Consider the following 19648-nt stretch of genomic DNA (forward strand, 5'->3'; position numbering starts at 1 on the left):
AAGAAGTGGGGTTCAAACCCAGCCCCGGCCAAAAACTGCAAAAAAAAAAAAAACATCTATACCTTTTCTGGATAGCATAATGGGAATAATGGGCTTAATACTCTTATTCTAAAAGTCTAATGGAACCATGAAATCTTTTAATTTGTGATTAGTATGTAACGTTAAAGACCTTTAATTTAAAAAAAATACTGTTAATACCTCCTCAAGGAAACTGAAAGTTTAGAAATGTACCGATGATTCCACAGATCTACATTGTTCTATGTTGCTTTCAATCTTCATCTTTTTTGACACGGTTTTTACATGACTTCCAAGCAGAGGTTGGCAAACTGGACTCTTGGCCAAATACTACTTGATTTTATAAATAAAGTTTTATTGAAACACTGCCAGACTCATTTACATGTTATCCATGGCTATTTTCACACTACCATGACAGATTTGAGGAGTTGTGACAGAGACCCTATAGTTTGCAAAGCCTAAATGATTTACCATCTGGTCCTTTTCAGAAAATGTTTCCCAGCAGGCTCTTTTTGCTCTGCAGCCATATACTATTCCAGGAAGTTTTTTTGTTTGTTTGTTTGTTTTGTGACAGAGCCTTAAGCTGTTGCCCTGGTTAGAGTACTGTGGCATCACAGCTCACAGCAACCTCCAACTCCTGGGCTCAAGCGATTCTCCTGCCTCTGCCTCCCACGTAGCTGGGACTATAGGCACCTGCCACAACACCTGGTTATTTTTTGGCCGTCATTGTTGTTTGGCAGGCCCGGGCTGGATTCAAACCTGCCAGCTCAGGTGTATGTGGCTGGTGCCTTGGCTACTTGAGCCACAGGCACCAAGCCTATTCCAGAAAGTTAATTTCTCATTGTAAATGGCCCAGAATATTCCATGGAGTGGACAGATGTCACAAACTTTCCTTAACCATTTCCTTTTTGCTGGATTCTTAGGTTGCATCTTTGGTTTTGCCCCCCTTAGGAGAACTGGCACTTTGCAAATTTATTATTTATTTAACAAGCACTTACATAGCACCTACTGTGTACCAACACTGGTCCAAGCACATTGCCAGTATTAACTCACTTCAAATGAATAGGAAGGAGTTTATACTATTAGTATTCCCACTTTAAAGGTGAGTAAGTGAAGTCAGAAATGTTAAATCTATTTGGCTAAGGCTATTATAGCTTTTCAGCAACAATCAGCTTTGCATCCTTAACAGTTATTAGAAAGTGTCCCTGGAGGCCAGGCATGGTGGCTCACACCTGTAATCCCAGCATTTTGTGAGGCTGAAGTGGGAGGATTCCAGGAGGCCATGTTCAAATCCAAGCTTCGAGACCAGCCTTGCCAATAGGGAGACCCCCATTTCTACAAAAAATACAAAAAAATTATCTAGGCATGATGTCATTTTCCTGTAGTCCCAGCAAGGGGCAAGAGAGGAAGTCCACAGATGTTGAGTATGCCCACTGTCCAGAAGAGGAGAGGGGCACTGAGCTGTCAGGTCACCCAGAGCATAAGCTTTGTCAGGGCAGCAGGATCTTGTTGGTTTGGTCTGTCTCTGTGATCTCCAGCACCAACTGCAGTGTCTGTATGGAGTAGATTGTGAAATGAGATTTGTCATAAAATGAATTAAGCATCTCCCAAGCTTTGGGATAGAGAGAAGCTGGGCCTGGTGTGGTTCTTGGTTGGAAGATGACATGGCCCGGCTCAACTTTCTACTTGTTACCTCCGGTCCTTTGAGGACACACCTTCACCTTCACCAGCAGGGCCTGCCGAGTGGAAGGAGAAGGCAGGGGACAGTGGTGGGAGTGAGTTGCGTTTTGCTCGGCCTTCAGTTCCTGGAACCCCAGTCCAGGGTCCCCACAGGTGTCCATCAGTCTCTTCTGCCTGATTCATTTCAAGCTATAGTCTCAAGAGATCTCTTGTGGGGGCCTCGCCAGGCCTGTCAGCAGTAACCTCAAGCCTTGCATGCCTCTCGGGATGTCCCCATCTCAGGCATACTCACCACAAAGGGCCGGTCTGAGGTGGGTACCTTGCCAGCCTGAGCCACTGGTGTTCTCCCCCCACCCTGTCTCTGCAGTTGGTCGGTTGTGTGATGGGAAATCCTGTTCTGACTAAAACAGAAACCCTCCTTCTTTGCCTTCCTGACTCACTTCCGCATTCTGCTGACCATCTTGTAGCATGGCGTGGGTGCTAGAATCAGGCAAGCCTGGGCTTGCTCCCAGCTCTATCCCTCACAGCTGTCTGTCATGGGCAGGAGAGCTGGACCTTCCCAGCCTCGGTTTCCCCCTCTCTGAAGTGGCACAGTCACTCAATGGTTTGCAGAGATGGGGCCTTTATTGTGTCTTCCCAGGGCCTGGCACCCAGCAGGTAATCTCACACATGGGAACTTTTGTCAATATGACGGGTTTTGGTGACATTTTACCTAACCCACAGGAACCTTCTTTGGCATCCAAAGGTCAAAACCCATGATGACCTTAACAACATTCAGGGCAATCACAGGGTGGCAGATGACCCAGGATGGAGGGCAGGGCAGCAGCAAGCAGGCGACTCCAAGGTCAAATGACATTGGCCAAGGTGTGCACAGTGGGTTTTTTTTTTTTTGTAGAGACAGAGTCTCACTTTATGGCCCTCAGTAGAGTGCCGTGGCCTCACACAGCTCACAGCAACCTCCAACTCCTGGGCTTAAGCGATTCTCTTGCCTCAGCCTCCCAAGTAGCTGGAACTACAGGCGCTTGCCACAACACCCGGCTATTTTTTGGTTGCAGTTTGGCCGGGGCAGGGTTTGAACCGGCCACCCTCAGTATATGGGGCTGGCGCCTTACCAACTGAGCCACAGGCGCCGCCTGCAGTGGGGTGTTTTTTAGGGAGAGGGAACAATGAGGACAGACTTTGGGCGGACACCCTTGAGTGGAATGAAGGCTGCTCTCCAGAGCTCACTAGAGGTTTGCAAGTTTAATCAGTTCTTGAGAAAAGACCCTTCTACATGAATTCTTGGCTTTTTTTTTTTTTGGAAGAGCAGGTTTACAGTGAAAAGGGTACCTTAGGATTCAGTGGCACTTTACAAGGGATTTCTAGGCAGGGCGCAGTGGCTCACGTACTCGGGGAGGTCAAGGTGGGTGAATTGCTTGAGCTCAGGAGTTCAAAACCAGCCTGAGCAAGAGTGAGACTCCATCTCTACTAAAAGAAATAGAAAAACTAGCCTGGTGTCATGGTAGGCATCTATAATCCTAGCCACTCAGGAGACTGAGGTAAGAGGATTGCTTGAGCCCAAAGGTTTTAGGTTGCTGTGAGCTATAACACCATGGCACTCTACCCAGGATGATAGAATGAGATTCTGTTTCTGAAAGGAAAGAAAAGGCATTTCCTAGCATATGACCTATGGTGCCATGTTGCACGGACTCTGCTTGGTCAAACGTGGCTTCCAGAGAGCCTAGCAGATACTGACTTGTCAGCTTGTGCATCCTGTTACCAGGTACTGATGAGGCCATGCCTCTCCCTTGATTGCAAACCCACATTGGATCGCTGTCACGCACAGAATAAAACCCAAAGAACCCTTTGGAATCCTGCACAGCCTGCTCTCCACGCTGCTCCCTTCTGTTTACCTTTGCTAACAGTTCTCAAGCCCACCCTGCAGCCTGACCTCAGCCCTGCCCTTTCCCACTTCTCATCTTATCCCTTCCTGTCTCAGCTAGGGTGTTTCCTTCTCTCTGAGCTCCTGGACTGTTGACCAGGATTGTTACTTCTTCCTCTGGGCTCTAAGACTATCTGGTATTCCTCTGCATCTAATATTCTCAACATTCTCATTCAGAGTTCTTGGTCTGGACCCTGAGCTGTGGAACCTGTAGGCCCAAAATGCACCAGGCACTTCTGGATAGGGAAGTTAAAGCATCTTAGATTTGACTCCTGGGCTCCCAGCAACCAGCTCTGGGACCGGGGGCAGGCCAGGAAACTTCTCCCAACTTCAGTGTCCTCATCTGTATAGTGGGAATAGATATTAAGACCTGACTCTCCAGTATAAATTATGATTATCAACTTAGCAAATGCTATTGAATTGAATTGAGTAGCTTGTCTCAGGGCAAGGGTTTGTTCCTCACAGGATTTCAAACCCCAAATTATGCACCTGGGTCAGCTGCAGCTCTAGGGTTCAACAGACCCAGGTTCAAATCCAAGCTCTGCCTCCTGGGCAGTAACAGTGACCAATTCTGAGATTTTAGAATCAAGCTATTTTATCTCTCAGAGACTCAGTGACCTCAGAAATGGGATGATGATATCAAGCTTCAAAGTTGTCTTAAAGATCAGGTGCAGTAATGAATGGCTAGCGAGGTGGAACCTTGCACATGCTCAGTACGTGGAAGGCGCCACTGTCCACTTTGAAAAAGATCTCAGGCAGTTCTTTGCCTTTCTTTACATTGGCACACCATTGACAGTGTACAAGTTTTAGCTCCCTGGAAGGTAGAATAGCCTTATCTGAGCTCATGACAACAGGATAGGCTATCTCAAGAAGGTAGCGAGTCACCTGTCACTAAAGATGTGCGAGAGTCCTGGGAACCTTGTAGTGGGTCTACTTATAAGGAAATTCAAGCAGAGATGAATGGTTAAACTAAGTCAGTTTGAATCTTTCTTAGTTTTGGATTTCTGGATTTTTTAAAACAGTGTTATTGAGATACAATTTACATCGCATATAATTCACCCATTTGAAGTGTACAATTCAGTATCTTTTATTATATGCACATAGTTGCACAGTTAACCATACAGAATCTTTAGAATATTCTTATTACTCCAGAAAGAACCCTGCCTCTTTAGCAGTTAATCTGCAACCCTCCTAACTCCCTAGCCCTAGGCAACCACTAATCTACTTCCTCTGCCACCTAAGCTAGAGTGCAGTGGTGTGATTATAGGTCACTGCAGCCTTGAACTCCTGGGCTCAAGACCCCCTCCAGGGTCAGCCTCCTGAGTAGCTGGGACTATAGACACACACCACCATGCCTAGCTTTAATTCTTTTTTAGTGCTAAATAGCATTCCATTGCATGTATAGATCACATTTTATTTATTCATTTATTAGTTGATTGACACTTAGGTTACTTCCACTTTTTTGGCTATCACAAATGCTTATTACAAGTTTTTGTGTGGACCTATTTTTCATTTCTCTTGAGTATATATGTTAAGAATGGAATTGCTGGATCATATGGTAACTCTGTGTCTAATCAATCAAGCAACCACCAGACTGCTTTCCCAAGTGGCTGTGCCATTTATATTCCTATCAGCAGCATGAAAGTTCTGATATCTTTACATCTTCACCCACACTTGTCATCAGTTTTTTTGATTATGGCCATTCTAATGGGTATGAAGTCCTATCTTATTTTGCTTTTAATTTGCACTTGCCTTATGGCTAATGACCTTGAATGTCATTTCTGAGCTTTTCAGTGTGCTGATTGACCATTTATATGCACATCTTCTTTAAAGAAATGTCTATTTATATCCTTTGCCTTGTTTATAATTGGGTTGTCTTTTTTTAATTTAATTTTATTTTTTTAGACAGAGCCTCAAACTGTCACCCTGGGTAGAGTGCCGTGGCATCACAGCTCACAGCAACCTCCAACTCCTGGGCTCAAGCAATTCTCCCGCCTCCGCCTCCCAAGTACCTGGGACTACAGGCCTGCCACAATGCCTGGCTATTTTTTGGTTGCAGCTGTCATTGTTGTTTTGGCAGGCCCAGGCTGGATTTTAACCCGCCAGCTCAGGTGTATGTGGCTGGTGCCTTAGCTGTTTGAGCCACAGGAGCTGAGCCGGGTTGTCTTTTTATTATTGAGTTTTAAGAGTTCTTTGAATATTCTAGATATAAGTACCTTAACAGATACGTAATTTGCATGTGTTTATGATGTTATCCCAGCACCATTTGTTGAAAAGATTATCTTTTTCCCATTTAATTATCTCAGCTTCCTTGTTGAAAATTGTCTATAAATATGAGAGTCAGTTGTTTCTTTCTCTGTGGGTCATTTTGAAGAAATGAAATGCTCCTTGTAGGAGGCACAGGTGTTTTCATATCGAGATAAGTCCTGGTCATAACTCTGCCAATGAGCATCTGCAAGATCTTGCAAACATCTATTTCCTTCATTAAGCCTTAGTCTCCCCATCTATAAAATGGCACATCTGGATAAGAAAATTCCTAAGAACTGAACTGATTGTGATATTCCGAGATTCAGGGAGGTTTCCACATGAACCTTTCATGTGCTCCTTTCATCCCATGAGCCATGATTCACAGCCTGAGATCTGGAGCCTGTCTCAAACTATGGGCTGTTCCCGTGACTTCCTACCCTGGCGTGGCTCCACAACAGCCGGCCCTGCCTTCCCAAGGCTGCTGGTGTTGTGCACATTCACTTCAAACGCAGCCCTCCCTCCTACCCTGGGCCAGCTGTGTTCCAGGCCTGAGCACTCAGAGGATGAGATACAGCCCTGCCCTTGAGGGTGGCATTCCAAAGGGAAGATAGACGTATCAGCCAGTGATCAGGAGCTGAGTCAGGTATGCTGGCTAGTCCTGTGTACCATGAGCTACAGGTGCAAGGAGGTGGATGGCAATGCATGGCTTTGCCGATAGGATCCCAGGCCTGGCCCAAGTGGCAAACACTTGTCCGGGCCATACCTTCAGAGTGTCAGACTGAGCTATGGAGTAAAGCCATGGCAGACAAATCTTCACGGCTCTTTCCCCTGCCATCCAGCTACAGCTATTACTTTACTCACCCCTTTGGCTCTCTGACCAGCCACAGCACACTGACGGGTGAGTGCTAAACACCTGTCCACTAGTACAGTTTAGGGTTGAGAGGCAATCCTCAGAGCCAGACTGCTCAAGTTTCTTTTTTTTTTTTTTGTAGAGACAGAGTCTCACTTATGGCCCTTAGTAGAGTGCTGCGGCCTCACACAGCTCACAGCAACCTCCAACTCCTGGACTTAAGCGATTCTCTTGCCTCAGCCTCCCGAGTAGCTGGGACTACAGGCGCCCACCACAACGCCCGGCTATTTTTTGGTTGCAGTTTGGCCGTGGCCGGGTTTGAACCCGCCACCCTCGGTATATGGGGCCGGCGCCTTACCGACTGAGCCACAGGCGCCGCCCAGACTGCTCAAGTTTCAATACCTATTCTGCATGCTTTGGGGAAAGTTATTTTAACATCTCTGTGCCTTGTTTCCTTGTCTATAAGATAGGGATATATTATTATAGCATCTAGCTGATAGGGTATTTGTTTCTAAAACGCTGTATACTGCTTTAGAAAATGACCTGGCACAGGGGTAGCTCTTACTAAGGTCTTTGGTTGTTATAGGTTGGACTTCAGCCTGTAACATGGAAGCATTACTCCAGCATGCTGTGCCCACCTTGTGATCGAATGTTACAGCCCATGGCTATTACACGTTGTAACATGGTAACATGGTACATTAGCCTTTAGGTTGCAAGCACAAAAGATAAGGATGGCCTTTCACATTTGGATAGGGCAGGGCTTCTTAGCAGCGTATATTTCCCTTACTAACAGTGATTATATTGAAAAAAGTTTGAAGGTGATTGGAATGTGCTCTTTTGCACAACAGCCTTCCAATTTAAGACTCAATCATCTCAGTGGGGGATAGAAGTCAGGTGGCAACTATTGTTCTCATTTTATCAATGAGGACACTGGGGTTTGGGAGGTAGTTAGTAGCAGAGGCCACAGTGGAACCCATGTCCCCTTATCCACTCGTGGCCTGAATGAAAGCTTGTATCTTGAGGTTGGCAGAGTCTGTGCTGATGTCCATTCTCACCTCTGCTCTGGCCTTTCTCAGTTCCCCTGAATGAGCAGGACCTGTATATCAAGGACTGCTAAAGGCAGAGAGATGCTCACCTGGGCTTCATACTTCTTTTAGTTAAAAAAAAAAAGAAAAAGAAAAACTGGACACTTTGAATATCTACTGAACACTTAACAGGTAGGTATTATGCGTATTTCCAGGTTTCTATCTCTGTTCATAAATATGTGCACGCATGTGTCCATGTCTGTCCTGAGTATTGTGATCAAAATAGGCAAGGGCTTTGCCCAGGTGCATTTAAGGTTCAAATGAGAACAACAGGCTCAAAGTTCAGGGGAGCTGGATTGGAATCAGGTCCACATAATTGATTTTAACCCTATGCCAGGGACCTGTCTGGGACCTCCAGGAGGATGGAATAGAAGCTCCCGGGAAATGCACTTTGGGCGCTCAGAGAGCCTGATGCACTAGGGGTGACTTCATTTGTTTTTCTAATTTTACAAGTTCTTGGCTGTTGGTTCATGGTGCTGGTTTTTTTCTGAGAGATGCCTGAGTTCAAGGAGTTGGCTGGCAATGTCCTTGGGATTGGAGCAGGGATCTGCTCAACTGCTCACTCCCTTAACCTTCAGCCAACAGCCCTGGGGCTGAGCACCCCAAGGAACCTCATGGGAGGAGATGCTTAGCACAGAGCCTGAAAGCTCAGTCAGGTGTCCTAGATCACAAATGTAAAATTAAGTAAGATGATTTGTCATTTGGGACTGCACATTAAAACTACAGTGAGATATTATTTATCAATCAGAAGGGCTAAGATTGAAAAAGCTGACCATAGGCCCCTTTGCCCTGGCAATGGAGGTCTGTTCTCTGTGTGTGGTGAACGCATCTTGCTCTTATCTCTGTAAAACTACCTTTCTCTTCCTCAGTTAACTTTGTTTCCTGGTTGCCTTACAAAAGAAAAAAACAGAAAAGCTGACCATCATAGTGTCAGTGAGGATGTGCAGGAATTGAAACTCACCCCTGGCTGGTGGGAAGGGGAAGTGGTGCAGCCATTTTGGAAAACAGTTTGGCAGTTTCTTAAAAATGCAAACATATACCTAACATACAATCCAGCCATTTCACTTCTCGGTGTTTCTGCAAGAGAAATGAAAACGAATGTTTATTAGTAATAGCCAGAAACTGTCCATCAGTGGGTGAATGAATAAACTGCCTGTGGCATAGGAATATTACTCAGCAACAAAAAGGAATGAACAGCAGATACGGGCAACCATGTGGATGAATCTTAGTAACTGTGCTGAATATAACAAGCTGGATGCCACCCCCACGCAAAAAAATAACAGTACTGTTGACCATGGAACATTGTGAGGGTTGGAAGAACCAGGCCACACAGTTGAAAATTTGTATATCGGCCAGGTGTGGTGGTTCACTCCTGTAATCTAGTACCAGGAGGCCAAGGCAGGAGGAAGGCTTGAGCTCAGGAGTTCAAGACTAGTTTGAGAAAGAGCAAGACCTCATCTCTAATAAAAACAGAAAAATCAGACAGGCATTGTGGTGGCGCCTATAGTCCTAGCTAGTCAGAAGGCTGGGGTGGGAGGATTGTTTGAGCCTAGGAGTTTGAGGTTGCTGTGAGCTAGGCTGATGGAATGGCGTGCAGCCTAGGCAACAGAGCAAGACTCTGTCTCAAGAACAAATAAACTACTAACAAAAAAACCTCCACCAAAATTAAAATATAATAATAAAAATAAAAGAAAATTTGCATATAACTTGTCACTCTCCCCAAACGTAACTACTAATAGCCCATTGCTGACCAAAAGCCTTACTGATAACATAAATAGCCGAATAACACATATTGTGTTTGTTATATGTATTGTATGCTGTATTATTAGAATAAAATAAGCTAGAGAAATGAAAATGTTATTAAGAAAATCATAAGAAAAGGACAATATATTTACTATTCATTCGGTGGAAGTGGATCATCACAAAGGTCTTCATCTTGGTGATCTTCATATTGAGTAGTCCAAGGAGGAAGAAGGAAGGTTGGTCTTGCTGTCTTGGGGTGGCAGAGGCAACAGAAGATCTACATAGAAGTAGTTTCATGTAGTTCCAACCTGTGTTGTTCAAGGGTCAATTGTATGTCCTGGATTATTCCATTCATGTATAAAACTCTAGAAAATGCAAGCTAGTCTAGATCAGTGGTTTCCTGGGACAGGGTTTATCAAGAGGGTCAGGGAACTGTGTGGAGTCAATAGGGATGTTCATTACATTGATTGGGATGATGGTTTTATTGGTGTATACGTCAAAACTTGTCAAATTGTGAATATTAAGTGTGTGAAGTTTCTCATTTATTAATTACACTCCCAATAAAGCTGTTAAAAATAATGACAACCCTAATTTCCAGCCAATCAATTAATAAGATGAATCTGACATTGTCCTTCTTCAGGGAGCTCCTGTGATATATACCCCAACAAATACGAACAGTGCGGTGGGGGTGCTGTTTCCCATTTTCACCCTGTCCCCGACCTTGCCATGCCCCTCTGAGCCTCAGTTTTCTCCTTGAGAAATGGGAACAATAATAGTCTCTACCCCTCCGGGTTGTTGGGAGGAGAACATGGGAAAATCCATGTAAGATGCTTAGTAGACATGCCATAAATGGTCGCGTGCACAGGGCCCGCAGGGACCCCAATGAGGGAGAGGTCATTTCTGCTGGGGGAAGTGGAGGCTGAAAAGTTGTTGCCCTGAGTGGCTGTGAGCTGAGTCTCGAGAACAGGGAAGAGTCTGCTAGGAGAAGAGAAGGAGGGGTGGGGAGAGGGAGGGTATGGGAAGGACTTTCCGGGCAGAACTCCCTGGGAACGTGCCATCCAGACTCTAAGCTTCTGGAAGCATCTTCAATGTGGTGCCTGCAGGGCCAGGAGAGTGTGGTAAGGTAGGACTGTGGGGTTAGGTCCCTGAAAAGTGCTGACTTCATCCTTCAGGCCAGGTGTTTTTGATTTGGGGTCTAGGAAAAGTTTCTCTGAAGACCATGAGTTCTATGGGAAGTTTTTAATTCTTTGCGTAGTCCATGTTGATAGGAGTGGGGTTGAGATCACTGTGCAGCCCTACCTTTCTTTTACAAGGTCTGTGCAAGTTTTTTTTGTTTTTTCTGAGACAGAGTCTCACTATGTCACACTTAGTAGAGTGCTGTAGCATCACAGCTCACAGCAACCTCAAACTCTCAGGCTTAGTGATTCTCTTGCCTCAGCCTCCCAGGTAGCTGGGACTATAGGCGCCCGCCACAACGCCTGGCTATTTTTTGTTGCAGTTGTCATTGTTGTTTAGCTGGCCTGGGCCAGGTTTGAACCTGGCTCCCTTGGTGTATGTAGCTGGCACTGTAATCACTGTGCTACGGATACTGAGCCCTGTTCAAGTATTATTAGGGGCTGAGAGCCGAGGAGAACTGTGGCCAGGTGACCTAGACTCTGGACTAGCAGCTGCTTCTAGGTGGCAGGTACCCCGGAAGGTAGGGCCAGCTTGCTAAGCAGGTCTGGAGGGCTTGGGGATGTTCCCTGTGTGGGGAGAAGGCATGAAACACCAGGGGAGGAGGAGGCCTATGTGCACTCCCACCTCTGACTCCGTAGGCCAGTGAGACCCTGGAGAGAGGGCAGGAGGAAGTAAATGGGGGGCGTCTATCAGTGCCCAGGGTGCTGCCAGGGGTGCTGGTCACTGGGCAAGGTGAAGGCAGGTGCAAGTACAAGAGCATGGACATCCTGCTGGTTCCACCTCACTCAACCAGATCTCAGCAGGCCCTGAGGCCCTGGGGCTGGAATAGTAACTGGGATTGGTTGTGCTGGCAGTCAGATGGAGAACTCTCCTCAGGGACTAGGGCCATGAAGGTTCATCCACAGGTGCTTGAGAGTGTGGGTGTTGTTTTCCCTCCCCTGCATGTGGGCAGGGAAAGGCTACTTCCTCAGGCTTCCAGAGGGTTCACAGAGCTTCCTCCCTTCTTCCCTGCATCGTGCTGATGGAGCTGAAGGAGGCGGTGGTACAGGAACAGTGTACCCCTCGAGTGCAGGGTGCTGTCCTCACCAACCCAGCCCCTGACCTCTTCTTCCCACTGAGACTCTCCTGGTCCTCGGGGCGAGGTGGGAGAAGTCCTGTTCATTCATATTTACACAGAGCAGGCACCACAGTCAGCAAGGCTTACGGGAGGATGCAGCCTCCGGGGATGCTGGGTATCCTAGAGGGAGGGGTGTAGGCCAGGCAAAGGCAGAGCAAGGAGGAGGGGAGGGGGAGGCCTGGTGTGCAAGGAACAACCCTAGGTGTTCCTGGAGGGAACAGGGTCTGTGAGGGAGAGGTGGCCTCAGGAGGTGAGGCTGGAGCTCTGGTGGCCCTGTGGTTTAGGGTGCCTTGCTTCTAGTGGGGGGCAGCCAGCTCCCTCAGGTGCCTCCGGGGCTCTCGGGATTGTGTATTCTGCCGGCAGGTGAGTGTCTTCAGGTCTGTTCATTGAACAGAAGGGTCACTGGGTGTGCAGCTCTCTTGAAGCCAGGGGAGCCATGTGAAGAGAATACATCAGAATTTAGAAAGGGAGGAATCACTTAGGTCTGAGAATTTGCTGTAAGAGTTGCTGTGAGCTATGATGCCACAGCACTGTACCAAGGGTGACAAAATGAGACTCTGTCTCAAAAAAAAGAAAAAGAAAAGAATACAGAAAGGAGGTAGAGGCCCCTCACTCCATCCTCCAAAAGGAGGAGGCCTGCTCTGAAACAAATGAGTGATGCAGCGGGGGCAGGAAAGCAGGGGTTCTGTGGACTTTGACGCTTTACCATTTTTTTTTTTTTTTGGCTGGGGCTGGGTTAGAACCCACCACCTCCGGCATATGGGGCCGGCACCCTACTCCTTTGAGCCACAGGTGCCGCCTCTTCTTTCTGTTTTTTTTTTTTTTTTTTTTTGAGACAGAGTCTCACTATGTTGTCCTTAGTAGAGTGCTGTGGCATCACAGCTCACAGCAACCTCAACTCTTGGGCTTAAGCGATTCTCTTGCCTCAGCCTCCCAAGTAGCTGGGACTACAGGTGTCTGCCACAATGCCTGGCTATTTTTTTTTTTTTGTGGTTTTTGGCTCGGGCTAGGTTTGAACCTGCCACCTCCGGCATATGGGACCGGCACCCAACTCCTTGAGCCACAGGCGCCGCCCGTGCCTGGCTATTTTTTTGGTTGTGTTTGTCATTGTTGTTTAGCAGGCCTGGCCAGGGCTTGAACCCGCCAGCTTCAGTGTATATGGCTGAGGCCCTAACCAGTGAGCTATGGGCGTGGAGCCCGTCTGTTCTACTTTCTTTCCTTACAAAGCTTTTTAGATCCAGACCCCTAAATTCATTTCACACCCACTGTATAAAAAAACAATACAACCAGCTGCATTGATTGGTCTGCTCATTTCACACCTGTGGTGTGTGGCACTCAATGTGCCAGCCAGGACAGGACCTGTGCCCTAACTCTCTGACCTGCAGTGAACAGCCATCCCCTGCCTACCCTCTGATGGGCTACACCCATACTGCCAGCACCCTGCTGTCACCCATAGCCAGGCTGTCCCTCAGGACCCCATGAGAATAACCAGGGAGCTCTCCCTTGGAGAGTCTGATTGACTGCCTTCCCAAAGCCTGAGCCAATCACACCTGGTCCCAGGAGCTAAGGTGTCACCCCATGCCACCTGCCCTGCCCCAGGGACGCCTTTCCTCTGGGTGCAGCCTAGCGGCCTAGTCTTCACCCTTCCTAACCCCCACGGCTGGGGACCATCTCTGCACCTTGCACACACTCTGTTCCTGCCCTGCAGCCCTCCCCACCATTCCCTCATTTCTCCTAGTTGCCCTGTGCCTCCTCGGCCCTTTCAAACATTTGTATTTTCACATTGCCAAGGCCAGTGTTTCCCAGGCAGCAATCGTGGTGTCCTCTAGACTGTGCCTGTTGTGCCTGAAGGGGTTAACTCATTTAAGGGTGGTTGGAAATACGGGTCTATAGTCAGCATATCTTCGATGGAGCTGGGTCAGAGAGCAGCTGCCTTTCACTGCCAAATGACATTTATCTGTGATGGCGGGGCTGACTGAGATGGCTTTTGGAGCATTTGTCTTGAAAGCAGTCTAGTCTTGGCTAGTCTTCTTTGTGGCTGTAATTGTAAAGTGGACCTTACAATCTCCTTACAGAGTGAAGTTTTCTGTGTAACCATTCATAACCACTGGACAGAGAACAGAGTGGTTCTGCAGCCGGTGCGGCTTAACCTGTCCAGGCCTCTGTTTGTTTGTAAAGTGAACAGTAATTGTTCCTAACTCTAGATTCAGCTACCTTGGAGGGTCGTGGTAAGATTAAATAAGATTCGGGTGTGCCTGGTCCATTGGCCACGTCATGCTCCTTGAGAGCGCCCATCCCTCCTTTGCACACACTTTATTCTCTGAATCACCTTCTGCTAATGCCACATTAGAGAGAGTCGCCGAGGTCCATCCTCTCAGGGCGACCTGTGGATGATGGCTACTCTGGACGATCACGTCCCTGCAACTTGTTGGTGATCAGTAAACAAGAGAGAGCATCCAGAATCCACTGGAATAAGCTTTGGGATTAAAACCAGCTGCAGCTCAGTTCCTAAAATTCTACCGAGTATAAGAAAGAAGTGGGAGAGAGAGAGCAAGGGTGGAAACTGTGTGCGGCAGGGCGGGCCTGAGTCACGGGACAGCGAATGAGTCACGGCAAGGGGAGCAAGCCTCTGCCAGAACTTCGGTCAGCATGTGGTGGGTGGGCAGCCCCTGGCCAGGTTGACAGAGCAGAAGTGCCAGGATGACATTGCTCATAGGGCTGCCATGAGAGCAGGAGTCTACTGGGTCTGAATTCCGACGTCTTCCTTTTTGTAGAACAAAATGTCCATATGCATTTGGGCTGGCACAGAAATGGAGTGATGAGGCACAGTGTGACCGAGTCAGGCCTGGTCGCTGAGGGCTCAGGTCATCCTGAACTCAGAAGTGAGGCCTAGATTTACACCTGCTTATTCACAACTGCCCACAGAGTGCCGGTCACCTGGGATCCCCACACCACATAGCTGGGAGGTCCAGGCAGGACTGTGGAGCTGCATAGGACAGTGGGGGTGAAGAGCAAAGACTTTGAACTCAGCCCTTCTTGGGTTCAAGTCCTGCCTGTGACTCTGGGCAGCATCTAAGTATCACTGAGCCTGAGTTTTCTCAGCTATACAGTAGGGATAATAAATAGTAAGTGACTCACTGGGTCTTTTCAGAGTAAAGGATTCAATAGCTATCAATCTTTTATCACAGAGTCAGGCACAAACAGAATGCCAGGCAAAGGTGGCTATTACTGTTATTATCTTTAATTCCAAATCCATGACTTTGGGGCAGGCTATTTGTTTCTCTGAGTCTTGGTTTCCACCTTTGTAAAATGGGACAAATAATGCCAACCTCATGATAGTTGCTCTGTGAACCTGGCTTTGTCCCTGTCTTTGCTTGGGAGGGCTTTAGTGTCATGTCTCAGGGGTGTTCCCTGGTGGGATTTGGTAGGTCTTGAGCAGGATTCTTAGAGGCTTTTCTGGATCATCAAGTGGCAAGACATATTACAATGTTTACAGATCCCCAGAGCATTTTAAAATTGCCGTTAGGATATTGAAGGGATTGAGGCAGGGGGCTGTCCTAATCTGCTCCTTGTGGGATATCTGCCCCTCACCCATGACACTACAGAGCCAAGTAGGGGTACCGCCCAGCATCCTGAGTTTTGCAGAACCTGGGACAGGGAAGGGACAGGGCAGGTGTTTAAGCCAACCAACCCCCAGGAGACAGGACTTTGAGCCCCAGCTGGCAATCCATGCTGCCGACCTGGCAGGCAGTTGCCACGAGGCCTTCTTGTCAGTGCCAGTGTCCTGTCCTTGCAAGGCTGCTCCCCAGAGACAAAATTGCAGCTCAGCCAGTTGATCTTGGTCTCAGAACCAGGGCAAAGGGAGCTGGTGCCCAGATGGACTCTCGGTCTTCCAGTGGACAGCCTGTGCAGCTCCAGCCTGGGGCCCTCACATCCACTCTTCCCTGTCCCCTGCTCTGCCCCAGGGTGTAGGAGGGCCAGCCTCTGAAGACTGCATTGTCCAGGCTCCCCTGTGCTGGCTTCTGGCAAGGCCAGAGGTAAGTCCACAGGCTGAGGCCAAGAAGGATGAGAGTTTCTCGAAAGGTTCCCCATGCCGGGTAGGGTCTTCTGCAGTGGTTGTGTCTCCTCCAGGCTCCAGTTCCTGATGCTTGGCATCCTCCAAACTTTGTCTGGTGACACAGGTTCTTCTGTCTCTCCAGCCTCGTGTTGACCTCTGGAGTCCCTTTGGCTCTGTGCAGCTCCTTCACCTCCTCATTACATGCCTCTGGTTCACAGCTGGACTTGGGAGTAGGTTTCCACTGCCTGGTTGGACCCTGCCCAGTGTAGACTTGCAGTCACCCAGGGGCAGTTCTGTTGGAGATCCAGGTGGTAAGGAAGTTGGACTTCATTTTAGCGGCAGTGTGGCCTAGTGAGACAAGCATGGGCTTTGGAGTCCAACACACCAAAGCAGGAGCTCCCCACGCCTTCCCCCGTCAGCCCCATGGTGTTCTTAGAGGAGGACGTGCTGCTGAGGCCCTGGGGGGGAGGCCGCAGAGCTCAGCTTGCTGAGCAGAAGCCCCCTTCTACCTCTGCTGCCCCTGAGGGGGCTTTCTCTCAGACTGAGATGTAGAGGGATGGAAAAAGGAGGCTTTTGGACAAGTGACTAGCACTGTGGGCATCTCATTCTTCCACAAATGTTAGCACCTTCCTCTTCCCTTGCTGGTCTTTTCTCTTTTTTTCAGTCTATACCACCACATTTCCAGTATCCTTTGGTGAACCACGCACTTCTCCATAGCACATCAGCTTCCTCAGTTTGCCTTGGGCTTTCCCTGTGACTCTATTTAAGATCTCTCTGGTTGAGGATATGGCTCAGGCCTGGAGCTCAGATTCTGGAAGCTTCTCTCAAAGCATACCTGCACTGTTCCTTCCTGGGACTGGTTGGTCTCCTGGGCAATGGCTTTTGACCCAGGTTCTGTCTTCTGAGTATGTGTTCAGTTTCAAGACTGTTCTGTCTTCTGCCCCAACACAAGTTTTCCATCATCAAGAAAAAAAAATCACTTCTAACTGTCATTTGTGATAACCACACAGGCTCTGAAACTAAGGCTATTTTCTTTCTAACCGTTTCCTCCACAAACCAGCACCAGGCTGAACTGGAAACACTCAGCTTCCCCTTAGCCAGGCCTCTTGCTGACTTAGTGGTCCAGCTCAGAGCCATGCCCAGAATCCCTCTCCTGCAGCCACACCCCAGAGATGGCCCCAGAAGGGGCTTGGAAACAGAAGCAGCTTATATTTTACTCTGAGCACATTGTGGGCTTTTGTCATGTTTTAAAATGCTTGGAAAAATGCATAGCCCATTTTTGTTTGTTTCTTTGTTTTTTGAGACATAGTCTCAAGCTGTTGCCCTGGGTAGAGTGCTGTGGCATCATAGCTCACAGCAATCTTGAACTCTTGGGCTCAAGTGATCCTCTTGCCTCAGTTTTTCTATTTTTAGTGGAGACAGGGTCTTTAGGCTGATCTCGAACTCTCAAGCTCAAGTACCCCACCCACCTTGGCTTCCCTGAGTGTTAGAATTACAGGCATGAGCCAGTGCACTGGCCTTTTATTTTTAATAATACTATCTTCAGGCGATGCCCATAGCACGGTGGTTACGGCACTAACCACATATACCAAGGGTAGCAGGTTTGATCCTGGCCTTGGCCAGCTAAATAACAATGACAACTGCAACAAAAAAATAGCCAGGCATTGTGGCGGGTGCCTGTAGTCCCAGCTACTTGGGAGGTTGACGCAAGAGAATTGCTTAAACCCAAGAGTTGGAGGTTGCTGTGAGCTGTGATGCCACGGCACTCTACCCAGGGAGACAGCTTGAGACTCTGTAATAATAATAATAATAAAAAATAATAATAATAATACTCTCTTCAGGCTGGGCATGGTGGCTCATGACTGTAATCTCAGCATTTTAGGATTGCTTAAGGTCAGGAGTTTGAGACCAGCCTGAGCCACAGAGAAAGACTTCTTAGGAAAAAAAAAAAAATTAGCTGGGCATACTGCAGTGCAGTAGGAAGCTGAGGTGGGAGGATCCTTACACCACTGTGCTCCAGCTCAGCAACAGAGCAAGACCCTGTCTCTTAAAAAAATATATACCGTCTCCATTTAACCAATCTAGAGTTTGGTTTGGTTAAACCAATACAGTTTCTCTCCCGTTGCCTTCCCCTGTCCTAGGCTGCGTGAAGCCGCCATCTCTGCACTAACCCTCCAGCCCCAGCCTGCCTCTGTTCAAGTGCTTCCCTCCTCTGCCCACCCTGGCCAGGGTGGCCTTCCTGGAGCTGTGTCAACCCTCCCCGCCTTGCCCAACACTTGCTGGCTGCCCATTGTCCTCACTGTCAAATCTAGCATACTGGACATGGCTCCTAAGGCTCTCTGACTTGGTCCCTGTCCCCTTCCCAGCTTCCTCCAGTGACTCTCCCCCATTCCCATGCTCTAGTGTCCCCTCCCTCAGTACATTAGGAGCCCACTCCTCTACCGTTGGGAGACAGAACTTGCCAGCCAGCCCGCCTTCTTGGTGGCCCCATGGCACTCTCCTCCCACTCTTGCACAGCTCACACTGGCCTGTGCTATGTGTCCACACCCCTCACTGGGCATTGAGCCCCACAGGGCCAGAACCACACTGGTTTGTCTCCAGATTCTCAGTACCTGGCACTCAGCAGCCACTTGTATGCACCAATTCATTAGTCTAACAGCCAGTAACCCTGCCCCCACCTACACCAACCCTGAGACAGTTAGGAAGCTGCCGTCTGTATACAGGTTCCTAGGAAGGAAAACCCCCCAGCTGACACATAAGCATTTAGGTAAAAAGGAACTGCTTCCAAGCTCTGGGTAGGTAGTTTTTTCATTAATCCCTAATCCAGGTGTTATTCCCATTTTTCAGATGAGGAAATGGATACCCAGAGAGGTTAAGTGACTGGCCAGATGTCACACAGCTAGTGAGTCATTGGGCTTGGACCACCAGAACCAATTCTGGGTCTTCTGGCCTTGAGATCAGCCCTATCCTCATCCTTGTGGGATTACTTGGCTAGCTAGCTTTACTGGCAGGTGGGCTTTCTGCAGTTGCTCGTTGCAGCCTGGGACCTATTAAGACAGGGGTCGGCACACTATAGTCCATAAGCCAAGTCCAGCTTGTGGTCTGTTTTTGTACAGTCAGTGAGCTGAGAATGATTCTTACCTTTTTAAAGGGTTTTGAAACAATAAAAAATATGCGATGTGGCCCAGAAAACCTAAAAAGGCTTACTATGTGGCCCTTTACAAAACCAATGTGCTCCCTCCCTGCTTGCTGATGTGTCCCGTGACCATGCCTCCTTAGAAGTGGTTCAGGGAGTGACCAGAGGCTGTGTGTAGTTACAGTTCCGCTGAGGAGGCTGCCTCACTGCAGCCTTCCTCAAAGAGTGCAGTGATGCTGGAAGCAGTGTTCGGAGCTGGCTGAGAGGGTCCCCTGGGCAGAGAAAGGAGCTGGGGCCCAGACCAGGACAACGGTCTGAGGGCAGGAGCCAGTCCCCAGGCCCAGCTTGGGCTGGACTTGACTTTACTTGTAGGAGTCTCAGTAATGTGGACTCTCTCAGCCCACAACCTCGGGGGTCCCTGAGAGACTCTCGTTTCAACATTCACAGTGTATAGATGGGGAAATTGAGGTCCAGAGAGGCAAAGTCATTTGCTCAGAGAATATGGTCAGGCTCCAAGTCCAGGTCTTTCTCCTGCTATCCCTGCCTCAGCCATAACTAGGCATTCTGGAAGTCTCTACCTTACCCCCCCAACTCAGCACTGCGGGTCACTTCATCTGTTTA

The 19648-nt window shown here is 48.2% G+C and overlaps 1 protein-coding gene across 6 annotated transcripts in view; it reads left to right on the plus strand.

Annotated features, from left to right (window-relative positions):
• The window catches only part of SYNE3 (spectrin repeat containing nuclear envelope family member 3), a 100010-nt gene that overhangs the window by 18137 nt on the left and 62225 nt on the right, over positions 1-19648 (plus strand). For 2 of the 6 annotated variants that reach the window (XM_053601523.1, XM_053601519.1), the window contains exon 2: positions 7790-7930. The exons of 3 other annotated variants lie outside the window; for them this stretch is intronic. The gene's annotated coding sequence lies outside the window, so the exon portion shown is untranslated. Of the gene's footprint in view, positions 1-7789; positions 7931-15627; positions 15872-19648 lie in introns of those variants that run through there. One more of the 6 variants, XM_053601521.1, reaches the window with a different exon arrangement.

This window comes from Nycticebus coucang, chromosome 9, assembly GCF_027406575.1.
Source record: "Nycticebus coucang isolate mNycCou1 chromosome 9, mNycCou1.pri, whole genome shotgun sequence".
In the NCBI taxonomy this organism is placed as follows: Eukaryota; Metazoa; Chordata; class Mammalia; order Primates; family Lorisidae; genus Nycticebus; species Nycticebus coucang.